The sequence below is a fragment of the Haemaphysalis longicornis genome, unplaced genomic scaffold, assembly GCF_048455015.1.
Source record: "Haemaphysalis longicornis isolate Haplotype H1 unplaced genomic scaffold, Haemaphysalis longicornis Haplotype H1 scaffold_3, whole genome shotgun sequence".
NCBI classification, from domain to species: Eukaryota; Metazoa; Arthropoda; class Arachnida; order Ixodida; family Ixodidae; genus Haemaphysalis; species Haemaphysalis longicornis.
In genome coordinates this window covers 223462552-223478073 of record NW_027526335.1, presented here as the reverse complement: position 1 = coordinate 223478073, position 15522 = coordinate 223462552, and the positions used below count along the sequence as shown (strand labels likewise).

Genomic DNA, 15522 nt, shown 5'->3' with positions numbered 1-15522 from the left:
GGGAGATTGTGGAGGCGGCTGAGATACATCGTGGTGGCAAAGATTGTGTGAGCACGACCTCAGTATCGTTATCTGCAAAAGAGCTGGCCTTCCTGGGTACGCCCATGGCATGAGGAGCGTGTGCGCGCCTGTACAGTGCGCACATATTCTAGTTTAGGACGATGCGCACATGCACTGGTTTTTGTACTTTTTCACCTTTTCGTATATAGTATATGTTGTTTCGTAAATAAAATTGCCAGTTGAAAGTAGCGCTTGTCCTTGTGTAAATTTGTTGCACTTTAAATTTGCACTATGCTAATGATTGTAAGCCTCCATAGCATATGAAAAACAAGAATGGCTGTAAATAATGACAATTTGGCTGAGCGACCTGTGCGGGAGAATTTTACTGAAAGCTGCGTATCACACTTTTGCCCTTGGTAGTTCTTGAGGATTTTTTTTTTGAAATTTTAATGTAAACGCATCGATGGCTGAGCAGCCGCTGGTCTGTTTATTAGCGTTTTTGTAGTTCACCACTTTTGGTGCATATAATAAGACATAAGGAAAAAAAGAAACCTCTCGTGGCCTAGTAGGAACGCTTTTGTTTGCGTTGCGCGAGTCGGCGGTTGAACTGCGGCTGGTGGTGCTGATGTTTTTTTTGCGTGACTTATTTCCAGCAGTTTGTCCTTGGGGAGTATCGCAATGGACCAGTCAGTTGAGGACTCACCGTTTCTCCGCTCACATTTAGTCCTCAAAGGGTGCAATGATTGTGGCAAGGTCTGTTGGTCTCCCAGAAGACGAACATTCGGTCCTTGTAAGCGATGCAGAAACGCCTCTGCGCGGTCGGTACGGCACATGAAGGAAAGAGCACTGGCAATAGGCCCCGACGTCACTCCTTGCGAAGCCACTGCAGCCATTTCAGGATGTCTACAAAGCCCATTGTCCTTTCCCATTATCCGTTGATTTACCACGTCACCTGCTCACCCACTACTTCCGCTTAATAGTAAGCTGATCGAAAACGCGAATGCCAGAGAAAACGGTCGACGTTGCAAAATCTTTCAAAAATCAGCCGCGGCTAATTTTGATCAAATAGCAGCGCACCCAGCGCACAAACACCGAAGGCACCGCCGGTGGTGGTGCGGAATCGATCGGAAGTACGTGGGGGCGGTACGTGGCTCAGCAACTTCCTCCACACTTCCTATAGCTGGTGCTAACGGCCTATTTCACTTCTCTTGTTTCCATGACGTGGCATCGCCAGTAAATAACGCTAAAATTAAACGCGCGAATCACAGCCTTCGTGGTTTCGACAAACCCACAGGGAATTCACAACTACGACAACGAGGGCAATGTCATATTGCAATTAACCCATGGTAGGACTCGAGTCCGAGGACGACTAAGCACATCGAAGGGTTGTGACTGCGAAACCCATCATGTCCAATTGAAGGCCTTGGACACTGCTTTCACGCCGCGTTCATGCAGGGTTTGACCCGATTTGCTTTGCGATTTATTTGCGTTTAACGCTTTCTAACGGCTCCGACTGTCTCCTTCGCGTTGCGCCATTGCTCGTTGCTGCTGCTGCTGTCCGTCTTCTTGCGTTCCCTAGCTTGACCTGTGCTACGTTGGCGTTGGCCGGCACCTTTCCCTATAGTGCCCACTTGAAGGTGTGTGCTACGCAACACCTCGCGCTCTGAAGACACGCGGGTGTTGAAATGCCCACGCATGGGACCAAAGTCATCTTCAGCTCCGCCATAAAAAATGTCGGCTCGAGCTGTTGCATGCACAACGGAAGAAAATGCACCAACAGATTGTGCCAGAGCAGTGCAAAGGGGGGCAGTTGAATTGAATTGGGGAATCCCTTCATCATGGCAGGAGCAGAGTGGATTACGAGGCGGGCTCAGCAGAGCCGTTGCACGACGATTGCAGCGAGATAAGCGGCCTTTTTTGCAGCCATAGATGTCTCACCATGGGCATGTCGTTGCCGCAGCAGGTGAATGCGCACTGGCACTTCGCGTAACACTGAGTTCATCTTGCAAGGCTGGCTTCCAGCTATGCTTTCAAACTAGTGGCGTAGGCGCAACTCATGCAGCTGGCATACGTACACATCCTTAATACCCAAAGTCACTAGCTGGACTTACGTGCTGTTTCGCCAGGCTCACTCCACGCCCGGGCATTACAAAAACAAACTGCAGAGAACTGGGGTGAGACATTTTTGACGTAATGACAAACAAACAATGTTTTATTGGTGCTCCTGGTAGAACAAAGTGCTCGACAGTTTTTGTGGTGCGACGCAACAATGAAAACACTCCACTCTACCAGGGCGAGCGTGTTTCGCCAAGCGGAGGCGTGTTTGCTGCAAAAGATGCCTGGAAAAGCAGCGCGAGCTTGGTGAAGGGCGGAAGAAGGTCACGGCAACAGCGCTCAAGAAATTAAGCTCTGCATCGGCGATCGAAACTGACCGATGTCGGTCGGCGGTGCCGAGTGGTGGCCAGAGTGAATATAAACTAGGGGAGCCCCCACTCGTGCCGAAGGTCGATGCTTTGTGAAAACACGCTAAAGAGACGTCCAACTCTCTCTCGTCGCCGGTCGACGTCTTTGCGAAGAAACCCGCACCCTCACGCGCCTGGCTCTTTGGAGAGGCCAGTGAGCGGCCCCATCTAAAGAGGACATCGTGTGCAAATGAGTCGAAAGAAAACAGCGAGCCACCACAAAATTCTCAGACCTTGTAGGTGCCTCCACACGTTCGCTTCAGTTATCGTCTCATGTGCGCGTAACTTTATCCACGAGGTGCTCCACCAACGAGGCCAGCCAGGCACGCCTCTTGCGACAGTACCAGCTTTGCTGCCTGCCTTACCTAAGCCCTGTCTCTTGCTGCAGTCTTACCACGCGAGATCCCTGCTGTTCTTGGAGTCACCGACTAGGAATGAAACTACGCGCTATTCACAAACATATTCGAGAAAGTGCACGCTAGTTACTGGTTCCAGAGGAAAGTACGAACACTGCGTTTTTAACGAGCAAGAAGCAAGATGAATCGCGGGCCATGGCACGGCTCTTCCATCTCCATCAAAGAGCCAGCATGTTGCTTCACGGGACTAGAATTGATTCCCAGACCCAGACCAAGACAATGAGTCGCGTCGAATCGGAGGGCTCCGTAATAATTTTGACCACCTGCAGGGGATCTTTAGCGTGTGCCGAAATCTCGAACACACTGGCGTTTCGCGTTTCGCCTCCATCAGAAAAGCGGCGGCCGCGGCCTGGAATCGAACCCGCCTTCTTGGTCTCAGCAGCACAACGTCTTAGCCAATGAACCACCCCGGCGGGTCGCGGGACCAGAATTGCGCCCGGAAATTCTTCCACTTGAGGGCAGAGAGTCCCCGTCCTGAACTCAGGACACGCCAGTGTGTTACGTTTGATTTCGTTGCCACCACTTATTGAAGTGAAATCCGTTCTTAGGCAATTCACCGAGCCATTTTGTGTCAGCGTGCTCGCATTACGTAGGTCGTCCTCGGTGGAACAAAACTTGCTAAAGTCGTACTTAGACTAGTCGTGACGGTTTTCAGTCGTCGCGGCAAAGGAAAGACAGGCCATCAACTCTTGCGTTGCTTAATTAAGGTACGTGCGGGCGTAAAATATGTTCCGGTGACGGAGTGCTGGTAAGCTGAAGCGGAAAGATGACAGTATTTGAGTGTTTATTCTTTAGAGGCGGGGAAGGACAGATTGTTCCGAGTAAGAAATAATTTTATTTTGGAAAAAGGGGCGGCCAGATTGTTGGGAGCTCAAGGGTGGAAAGGGAGGGCCCCAGAGATGGTAACATCTACTTCTCCCCTTTAGACGACGGTGGTCTGGAGGTGGTGAGATGGTCAGGGCGGGCTCCCATGTCTCGATAGAAATGGAGTGTGTAATGTTTCAGTTGTACCATTTTACGCGGAAGAGGGTGGACGCTTCATTTCGCACAGCTTCAAATCCCTCCCTGCTCCACCCGTCTCCGGTGGAGTGCTCGCGTGTCCTCCACCTAGCCGAGTCGATCGCATGCGTGCAGGGGACTCGAAAAAGATTCGGCCACCTATATTTGTAGAAGCATGTGTTAGCTTGCATCCTCAATGTTAAGAACCCTGTGAGGTAAAGTCAATGCTCGTGATGAGGAGATTTCCATGATTTTAGGGAAAGTTACAGGGAACCCGCTATGTGCAGCAGCCGATACAGTATCGCGCCGATTCTGTATCGGCTGCCGCATTCCCTACCAGACCTTCTTGTCCGGTTGTTCATGTGATGTCAGCGTACTTCATCGACGCGTCCTTCAGACCTTCGGTTACGCGACCCCACCTGCTTCACAAGCCCTTCAGCGCATCGCTGTTTAAAAAATTCATAACAATATGCACCCGCAATTCAACCAGGGTAGAAGACTCTCCCGGGTGAAACATCTTCGATGTCATTTCCACGTCCACCCCGATACTCGCTACACCGACGCCGCCCTCCACCCCTTACGCCAGGCTCATGCTGTGGCGGTTGTTAACTCGGAAGGCGCACTTCTCACCCCTTCTTCACAACCCTTTCGATATCAACAGCCACTGCCGGAGAAATTGCCATAGCTATCGCCACTTCCACTGGCTATGAATACCTTACAATTATAGCAGATTCCAAGCCAGCTTGCCGTAACATTCAATGTGGACGCCTTTCACTTCCCGTCTTGCGCATACTCACATTAATCAATCCCTCCCGGACATTGTCTTGACTCTTGGCCACTCGTCCCTCGAGGGAAAACAGGCTGCTCACGCCACTGCCCGCGTCCTTCCACATCGGGCATTTCCCTCTGGATCAGAACGCACGACTCAGCCTCCTGTACCTGCCACTGTTCCATCCCGCTACCACGACATCCTTCACCATTATCGCAACCTGGGCCGCACCATTCCTGAATCTCACCCTCAACTAACCAAAGACAAAGCTATAATCTGGCGTCCATTTAAAACGAACACCTAATACAAAGCACCCATGCTCCACTGTATTTCTCCCACCCGTCACTTATGCCCCTCCCTTCATACTACCTACCACATGGTGTGGGCCTGTCAAAACACCCCATTTGCCAACCCTACCCCCGAGCAGTGGGAGGCCCTGCTGAATAGCTACTGCCACACTGACCAGATCTTTCTGGACACCCGTGGCAGGGCTGCAGCCAAGGACCAAGCGTACTTGGACTGAGGCGAACCCACCCAATTGAGGGACGGCTCAACGACCACTCTTCGTTCCATTAAAAATATTTTGGGGGGCATTACTTTATGGTTTTCTTGACGATGAATTCGAAAAACAGGTATATTTTATCTGTAAAAACGCCAAACCATTTCTTTTCGTCAAAATAAACGGCCCCTGCCCGGGGGCGCCTGCAGGTCCTCTGGTAAATGGAAGGCTCACAAAATTTTCCCTTAGAATAGGAGAGCCTGAGGGAAATATAAACGCAAGTTCGCTCTCGCCCAGCTTTAGAAAGGGGTCCTCCTCCAACGACTCATGGCCGACTTATGTTTCTCGGGTGCAGGGAAGTTGTGCAGATATCGGTTCGGCGCTTTCACTACCAGCGCTAATCACAATTCCTAGCACAATTTTTCAACACACCATCATCACCTTCCTCGAATGCGGAACAGATGGCAACAAGCTGTGTGCAGCAGCCTGCGATGCACTCAGCCTGCAGCGAGCGATGCGGCCGCCACCGGTCTCCGAGTCGCCGGAGGTGCTGGTACCGCGCCGCTGCTCGGCCGGTCAGCGGAACGTGGCATTGCTGCACATACGCAGTTTAAGAATACGGGAACTGAAAGTTGGTAGCACTCCAACAGGAAGGGGAACCCAAACGCAGCACACTGGTTCCCGACGAACTGTAGAAGAACACGTTCCCCAACAGCTCCCGCCGGCTTGGGTTGCACGGATCGCCACGGATGTTGGCAACTTCAGGGTTTGCACCGAGGCACATAATTGGTCGCCGCTATCCCTACGATTGCGAATGACTATCCTTAACACAGTTCTTCACCACGCTATCATCCACTTTCACATTGATAGTCATTCTAGCGATCGGTGCTGTGTTCATTCTTACGCGCAGGTAACGCCATACTCGGCCTTCGCCGCATGTTGTGCTCGGGTAGGTTCTTTTGCTGCCGTCGACGAGCCTCCGCGTCCGGTCGGCGCTCCGCATCGCGATACAATTTCGATCACCTCTTTGAAAATCTCCTTGGATGACAATCCCTAGCACAATTTTTCACCACACTATCATCCACACTCGTTTACCTTGCTTTTCGCGACGGCCTTGATTCTGAACAACAGCGAAGAGCAGTTGCTGCCGCGGCATGCGTGGTTCGAGCCGTTTCGGGGGCCATACGGACATGCACGACCGCGAGTGCGTGCAGGCTTCCACGCGCAGAAAACGCCTCATGCTTTCCAGCTTGCTTGAGCTTTGCTCCATTTGAAAGGGAAGTCCCCACCCTTACACGGAAGGTTCGTTCCACCATAGCTAGAAAAAGTGCTAAACATATTGCCCGAAACACCGAATGCTTTTAGGTCGCTAAGTATCCCGCATCGCCAAGCGGTGTCATAGACTTTCTCAAGATCAAAAAAGACCGTAGTGCAAAACTGTTTATGGATGAAAGCACCTTTATTATAGTGCTAAAGAGCGATGAATTGATCTTTTCTCTTTGTGCTTTTCTCCCCGCACGTGCCGGCGTTGCACTGCCCCATATTGCGCTTACTATCGTAAAATCCAGCCCAACGGGCATCCTTAACTAAAGGAACGCGGGCGCTGCCAGTTAATTACGTATATTTTTCCTCAAATGTACCTATAGTTTTTTTTTTGTTGCGCTAAACAACGGCAAGATGTATGACAAGCGCCAGCGTTTTACGAGTTTCGAACGCTTATGACTATATAAACCGCTTGGCTTTCGAAGCCTCTGGGCTACGCCGCGGACAACAGCGTTACCCCGGGACGCCGCCTTGCTCCTCTTTATACTTGGGTCAAGCAAGCGAGCTCGGACAACAAGGCGAGCGCCTGAAGTGCTGTGCACTTAAAAGCAAGAGATGGCGAGCGATCAGATGGTGAGCGATCAGTGCGGAGCCCCATAGTATCCATCTGGGGAGCAAAAAGCAGGGGAAGAGTGTGAAAGGGGACGGCAGGTGGGCATCAGATATGCTGCCATTTATGATTACTGTTGTGCTTTTACCGTGTCTTGTGTTAAACGCGTGCTTAGCGCCGCGTCATTATTTATTTAGTTAGGCAAACGCTTTCATTGGAAATGTTCAATTCAATTTGCGTTGTAACGTCCGTTTCTGTACTGCATCAAATATGCTCAAGCTTTGCTTTCCACTAAAAAATGCTAACATGTACGACGCACTCCACCTATGCTAGGTGTTTGAAAGATCCTGCTCATATAAAAATTGCGTTTACTGTTTATTGACAATCAGCCGGTTTCTCTTCGAGTCAAGATGAAGGGTGCATTATGAGGCACTAGATTGGCTTTTTGACACCGGAGAGCAAGCGCAGCTGTTAACGTGAACTCAAGACTCTCCAAATGCGCTTAAACATGTTTAAAGTATAAAGCACGGTACATTAATAGAAGATTACATGACAGAGCGAGAAATCGGGCATATTCCTCGCCAACATGGCCCAATGTTTTTAAAACCCGATGGACATAAGAAACTAATCGAAGAAATAAAAAGAGAGATGCTTGTTATTTCGGACTTAAAGAACAAAAAAATGCATGATCAAGAGGAAAAAGACAGCGCAGCTGGACACGGACAAAAGAAAGATTTTATATACACGGACAAAATATTAATCATACATACTGACAAAATAAAGGCAAAATAAGCACGGACAAAATAAAGAAATAAAGGCAAAATGAAGACGGACAAAACAAAAACCAGCGCTAAAGAAATTTTATAGTCAATTATTACGACTGTTGAAGGAAATACACTTCGGTTTGTTTGCTTGAACGTAAAGGAAGAGAAAGAACGCTTTATTGTGTCTGCATGTAGTGAAGGGTAGCAATTCGAAAAGCGCGGTAGTTGCCAGTCCATCAATTTTTCTGCGTACCTTGCTGCCGTTTGGATCTGCACCAGGGTGTTGCTTCAAAAATCCTGTGATACTTTCTTATTTTTTCCTAAGAAAAGGCTGTTCCTGATTAGTTTCCGACAAACGCTGCTCACGCTGCAGTTCCATATGGAGTATCCTCTTCTCCACGAAGTATTTGGATGTATGATCATAAATACACTAATGTCGAAATAATGGTATGGTTTCCTTTTGCATTATGCGCTCTTCCCAAATTATACTTCAACATTACAACCAAATTGGTTAAAAATGCTGCATATGGGGATGCTCGGTAGCAAAATATTTAGCCTTATTGAAAACAATGCGGGAAAATTATTTAACATTCCTATTGATTGAGCAATGACCCCCCCGTGTTAAATGGAGTGACCTGTCCGATAGTATAGACATGATTTGTAAAGAAGTTATACCAACTTGATTTAAACCTTTTTTAATAATTTTGCGGACATGATTCAAGACTTTAGGGCGATATCAACTTTAACAGGCCTATTATGGAAAGAGAAGGCAACGTACTTTTCCTTAACATTCAGTGGAGGTTGCACCGAACTTACTAGCACCCAAGTACAACAGCCTTCACTTACTTTGTTTACATCATCGTTAATTTAGTGTTAAAATTATGTCATTTGTTCTTTCTTATGCACCTATGTATTTGTTGTTTGCCTTTTTTGTGATCTCCTCATCATTTGTACCCTCCTGCCAGAATCCCAATGTGGGATTGCAGTATCAATAAATAAATGAAGTAAATAAATAAAGTCACCGAATTCAGCTGGACTGCACCAAACTTGCAGTTTCTAGTGTCCCTCGTAAAGGAGGTAGTCAAAAGTGGAGCACACCACCAAAGTGCGTGGCTTGCGCGAGGCCTCGCTCATGCCTCACACTGTGTAAGCAGATCACTTCTCCATTAACCATGGTGCGTTTTATTGGTCCTACCCCCATGTACCAATGTTTTATATGCATGAATTTGCTTACTGGCATTCTGTCCTTTAGCCAAAATACGCACGAACTGCCCTTCACGGCCCTGCGGTGCCAACGAAGTAAAATGGGACGACCTGATAACTAATACATTTCACGTTCCGACTATGATAACAGCTAACAACGCAGAAATAAAGGGTCCAGAGAAGAGTACTTTGCAAGAACCGCTTATCGCTATCGACAACTGGTGCCAGAACGGAGGCATGCAGTTAAACACTAAAAAAAACTGTGCTACTGCGTATCACCAGGAAACTAAGTCCTAGTCAATTCCACTATACTCTAAGAGGCACTGACATAAATAATGTAGACCAATATAAGTACTTGGGGGTCACTCTCACAAGCAAGCTAACTTGGTCAACCCACATATCTGGCACTGCCACTTCCGCATTACGCAAGCTATGGTTTCTAAAAAGAAAACTAGCATCTGTACCCACGCGCACTAAAATTCTAGCCTATAATGCATGTGTTCGTTCAAAGCTTGCGTATGCTTCCATTGTTTGGGATCAGCATACCAAGAAAGATATTAATCTGGAACGTATTAACAGAAAAGCAGCTAGGTTTATTTTTGGCAAATATCGCAGGCTTGATTCCCCGACCACCCTAACGCAATTAAACGACATTTATACTTTAGAATCTCGGAGAAAGTTCAGTCGTCTTTCCTTTCTTTACAATTGTTTGTGAGGTAATGTAAAAATTGATCTTCCTGACAGTGTTAAACCGCTATCAGCACGACATCCTCGTCATGGTCATCAACATGCTCTAACCCCAATTTTCGCCCGATCAAATGCTTTTAAATATTTGTTTTTTTCCCTAGAACTGGGGAGGAGTGGAATTGTTTGCCCAGTGACATCTTTCATTCTAATAGGTTTCTTGGTGACCTGGAGTGTCACCTTCTTTCTTAATTTTTGTTTCTTTTGTATTGTTGTCTGTTGTTTTTTACAATTATGTTTTGATGTATCCGCTTCTGTGAAATGAATATTGATTGCTGGGGAGCCTTGCAGCGTACCAAAACTTTCCATTGCAAACATGTACTGAATCGTTTTGCATTCCAGATAGCATATTCCTTGCCCCGACGGATGGCCGTTCTAGACATTTCTAGACATCCTAGACATCTATGGCCTGACAGAATAGTAGAGCGCTCGATACTGAAAATATTCAGGTAGAGCTTGTGAAGTACGTTATAGATTTTATTGTGCTCATGCCAGTACATATTTTTAGCAATTAAATCTGGTGTCTTCCCTGCTATCTTTGGCTTTTTAAAGGCGGTGACTGAAACTTGCCGTCCAATATATTGCGCAACTACACTGAAACGCGGTCTGGCTGATTTGATTTGATTTGATTTGATGCAATGTATGTGTTGTCCGTGTTCCCAAAACGTCCTGGGAGATTAATATTTTCTGGAGTAACAATGTTTTTTTGAGAAATATACTGTAATCATTACTCACAATTCGAATTTAGGTCCAGCCGATCGACTGAAAGGGCATTACTTCCGTAAAGAACACATGGTACATAATAACGAGTAAGTTTATCATTTGCCTTTTTATTGATTGTTTAAAAGGATTTGATTACATTGATCATACAATTCTTATTGAAAAACTCCAGTGTTATGGCATCCGCGGAAAGCCTTTACATAAATAGTGTAAAGTCAGGTTAGTTGCCAATATCATGTGGCGTACCGCAAAGTAGTTCTGTAGGTCCGCTTCTTTTAGGTACATATATGAACTACCTAGTAAATATAGATTCTATTGGGAAATTTATTATATATGCTGATGGCAGCAATACCCTTGTATATTGGAAAGGGGTAAATGATGCAAGAGTTAAATATAATGATGTTCTTACTCAGTTATCCACATGGTTCTACAGGAACAAACTAAAAGTAAATCTAAGCGAAACGAAAGCCGTTATAATTCGTTCCAGAAGTAAAACTGTTCCACACTATGACACAGTTTTGAGCAGAAGACTGTCGAAATAGTTCCGGAATATAAAATACTAGGAGGATTCATTTCTTGCAATTTGAATTGGAATGCCCTTCTCACCGAAATTTTATCCCGTTGCCGCTCAATATTTCCTCAACTATTGAGCTTCAAATAATTTGTGAATTTTCTATGTGCGATTACTGCATCGTAGTTTGGGGCAACAGCAACCAAAATAATAGAAACAGACTCCTTGCAAAGCAAAAACATGTTTATCGTACTATTCGATATCTCGACCGCATGTGCATCACGACGGGGGTGTTTTCCGCCTTTAACGTTACCCCTTGCACCACACACGACATGCATTTTTCACCACCTGCTGTCCGAACTTTCGTAAAGTTTCTTGCTTCACTTAGTTTGTATGCACACCAAAAACAAGTCGGTTCCATATTTTAATAACAATCACACATTACAGTCCCTGGCCCAGAACGTACTAAAAACAATAAACAAATGCAGTTATGCAAGTGGATAGAGGAAACCTGAGCTTGCTGTGGTTTTCTGTAAAATATAAATATTGGATATTTCTTTGTATGTTGTAGACGCATCTATACAGTGCAAAAAAATTGCCCATCTTATTCTCTACTTCTGTGGCATTACATAAAGCTATGCCGACACGATTACATTGTGTTCTGCACTTTCTGTAGCACTGTATTAAGCTGTGTTGCGATTGTGAATAAAGCTGTGTTTTTAGAATATTGTTACTAGCGCTGTGTATTGTTGATCTGCCATTACAAGCCTGCATATATTTTCTGTTAGTTGTTTTCATTTTGTTTTTTTTTCTTCCTTTTAAACTTGCAACTAATGTTTACTCAGGGTATTTTTTTCAGTATTTCTGTGTTTTTGTTTTGGTTGACAAAATTATTACGTGATGTTTTTTTACCCTATCTGTTTATCTACCTGCCTGCTATCAAATGCTGTGCACTGGACCGTTTACGCCGGCTGCTATGTTATGGAACGGCTGCTTGGCCTTCGTCAAGCTGCTTCAAAGTTTTTACGCAGGAAACCATCCAGAATTCATAATTCTATCCTTGAAAATAAAAAGATTTCATTCGGCTTGATTTGGTTTAATGCAATTTGACAGCAGCTTAATGTGAAACGAGCCAGAAACAGAGCAGGAGGAGAGACACACGCGGTAAGATCCCGCTGTACGGCAGGCTTCTAGCGTAGTAAAATGGTATGGTGTTTTAGGTCTCGAAGGTCGACGGAGAAGAGTCTTTGTCCGGCCGGCACATAACTGGCCGAGCTTTGGCGAAATCCTGATCTTCTGCTCACGGAGTCGCGAAAAAATATTCCGAGCCTTTCCATGCTGTCATGAAAGCTCACCAGCGAAGCTGGGCGGAGTAAAATGAGTCCACGAAACAAAAGACGTTTGTTTGTAATTTGAGCTTAATTACTTGGATGGACCGGAATTTCTTTTCGCAGAAATACACGTGGATGCCCGTTTGCCTCCTGTAGATGTGCATTGAAAGCAGGCGGGAGTTCCACAACTACGCGAATTAGGAAATGTAAATGAAACTCGCCATACTCTTAAAAGTCTTAGAGTCTTCTAAAGATAATTTGTTCCAGGATAGTCACAATAAAAATGTGTTAAAAGCATTTTTTGTAAGCATACTCCAGTTACAAACAGCAATGTACTGATAGCAGTTGGGAATACCGTAACGTTTACAACATTACTGTGAACGCTGGGTACAGCGTAGTGCGTCTCACAGACAGCGCGCTTTACCCGAAAGCCTCAACATCCATGGGATCAGCGCAAGGCGATGATGCTAGTGGCAGCGAACAGAGAAAGTGAATCCATTTCTAGGCCTGTGAAACCTGCTGGGACAGCGGAGCTTACTTCGGAACGCTGGTGGTCAACCCACGCGAAGGCGGGGTCTCTCACAACGTCACTCGCTACGGTATGCACCCATTCGACGCTGACCCGCGGAGGTCTGGTAGTTTATCGGGGTATATATAGGGCGCCGTCGAGGCGGTGGAGCCATCTGTAGGCCCAGCGGGGATATTCGCCTGGCGCGACGGGACGGATGAGAACCGGCGTATTCAGCATGGTATGACCGATGACTGGTGGGACGGGCATCATCTCCGGACAATGTGAGCCCCTAAACAGTTCCGCTTTGAAAATTCGTCTAAAAGCGTGGGCGTTTCTTCCGCGCGGCACAAAGTCAGCTGGGAGTGGTAAACCCCGAACCAAAGGCGGTGAGGCCTCACAGCATGGGAAGCTCTCCAGTGGCACAGTGAGCTTTAAACTGTTGCCGTAGAAGATGCTCGCCTAAGCTGTCACGTGGGGTCATGATTGCGCCGTTTCATTTACCACATTTTGGGTCACCGGGTGCCTTTTTCTCGGTTTCCTCGTGTTCCTCTAAGCGGGTGCACATAATGTTCGTTGGTGGGGCGTCCGACACCGTTCTTCTGGCGTGCGTTTTTAAGACGATATTCTTCATTGGTCTACTCAAACACGAAAATTGTCCGTCCATCCATCCATCCGTCCGTCCGTCCGTCCGTCCGTCCGTCCGTCCGTCCGTCCGTCCGTCCGTCCGTCCGTCTGTCCGTACGTACGTCTGTCTGTCTGTCTGTCTGTCTGTCTGTCTGTCTGTCTGCCTGTCTGTCTGTCTGTCCGTCTGTCTGAGAAAAAGTTTATTTCACAATACACCCAAAACCTTAGACTACGAACACAGGACAAGGAACAATATGCCTACAGGTAATATGCCTACACACCCTGACAGTAGTCAGCGCAATCAAGTTAACTATGTGCAGTATGGCGAATGCTATACGTCCCTTGATTCAGCCCCCCCCCCCCCCCCCCGAATAATAAAAAGATGCCGCCATCCGCGCTGTGAAAGTAGATGCCCAGCGAAGCTCTTCTAAACCACTACACACTTTTGAAGGTGAGTTGTGCGTGTTCTTTACGCAGAGACGGACACGGGAAAAACACGTATACTTTCACGAGAAGACGGCGCACTAACAACTGGTTTATTCGGAACAATACGAAAACATATATATAGAACAACACAGAAAGCAACATCGAATTCCAGAGCGATGGGGAAGGGAAGTAGGGAGGGTGAGTGTTCTATATATATGTTTTCGTATTGTTCCGAATAAACCAGTTGTTAGTGCGCCGTCTTCTCGTAAAAGTATACGTGTTTTTCCCGTGTCCGTCTCGGTGTAAAGAACAAGAAAAACTCACCTTGAAAAGTATGTTACACCAACTAGCCCGACATCAAGCTTTACAGCACTACACAGGCTGATGCGGGTGGGCATGAAATGCTCCTCGTCATCTCGGCGGGCTCTTCACTTGCGCTCGGCCTCTCTGGAGGCAGAGCCTGACCCCTACGCGAGCCCTCGAATGACGTCGACTACCCTTTTCACCAGAAGCTGCAAGCGTAGTCTTTACCAGGAACAAATAGGGGAGTCCCATTGCTCACATGCGCCTTTGCACCTTTCGTGGGGCTGCGATGCTTGTTTTGTGGTTTTGTAACGAATACTGCTGTATGCCCGATTGCAAAAAAAAAAAAAAAATATTGCGTTGGGCTACTCTGGCGGCAAATGCTGGGTCCAACCTAGCCTGACGCATGCGCTCAACGTCTTGGGCTAGAACTGCACGAGCCGGCCTGGGTTTGTTCTTTAGGAAACAAAATTTTCCGGCTGAAGAGAGACTAACAGCTTCGCTGTAAAAATAATTATTCTTGAGTGAGACGTTCATATAGGCAAAACATCTCAAACTAATAAACCTAGGAAGATGCTCGATATCTGACAACATTGTTGAACAAAACGATTATACTACTCTTTTGAGCAAAGAATTCAATACATAACTGGTGTGGTGTTTGCAGTGTTCGTATAATTAAAAGTATATGCGGGCTCGATCTATCAGAGAGCAACTTAAAAGTACCGCGCTGGGAAAAAAAAAATTTTTGCTACTGAATACACACAACGCTGCCTCCCGGATCTCGCGCTGGTGTCTCGAGCACTAAATCCCAACAACCCCCGCTGATGGCGGGCAGTTTGAACGCGGCAAAATTGAACTCCTCAAACCTCCAAGGCAGGAGGGGAAGGCAGGCCGATCAGGCAGGAGAGACGCAGTCACGAGACAGGAGCGCAGAAGACTGTCGTCTTTAGACGACATTTGCAGCGGCGCGAGCAGGTACGCGGTCAGTTCTTTTTTTTAAATGCAGAGCATTTCAGTAACTCACGATGTCACCCGCGTTGACGTCCGTCGTAGTCCGCACCGTCGTTGTCGGCACCCCTCCCCCTACACTATATAAAAAAAAAATACTATCCGGCGCCTGGTTTCGATCCCTCGAGCCTGCGGGCGGAACGCAATGTACATAGTGCTCTACCCACTGCGCCACAAAGCCGACACAGCATGGGAGGCTACGAACGCGCCTTACATCCTTGACTCATTCAAACTACGTCAAGAAGCTGCTGATACAACGCATTCACTACCACCAACTCCCCAAACACTAGACGTTAACGCAATACACCCACCCCCTATGCGACGCATTTACTCGAGTCCCCCTCGCGGGGAGATGGGCC

At 46.9% G+C, this 15522-nt stretch overlaps 1 protein-coding gene across 3 annotated transcripts in view; it reads right to left on the bottom strand.

Moving 5' to 3' along the window:
* Positions 1–15522, bottom strand: part of Mip (Myoinhibiting peptide precursor) — a 208055-nt gene that overhangs the window by 110560 nt on the left and 81973 nt on the right. The window lies entirely within an intron of this gene.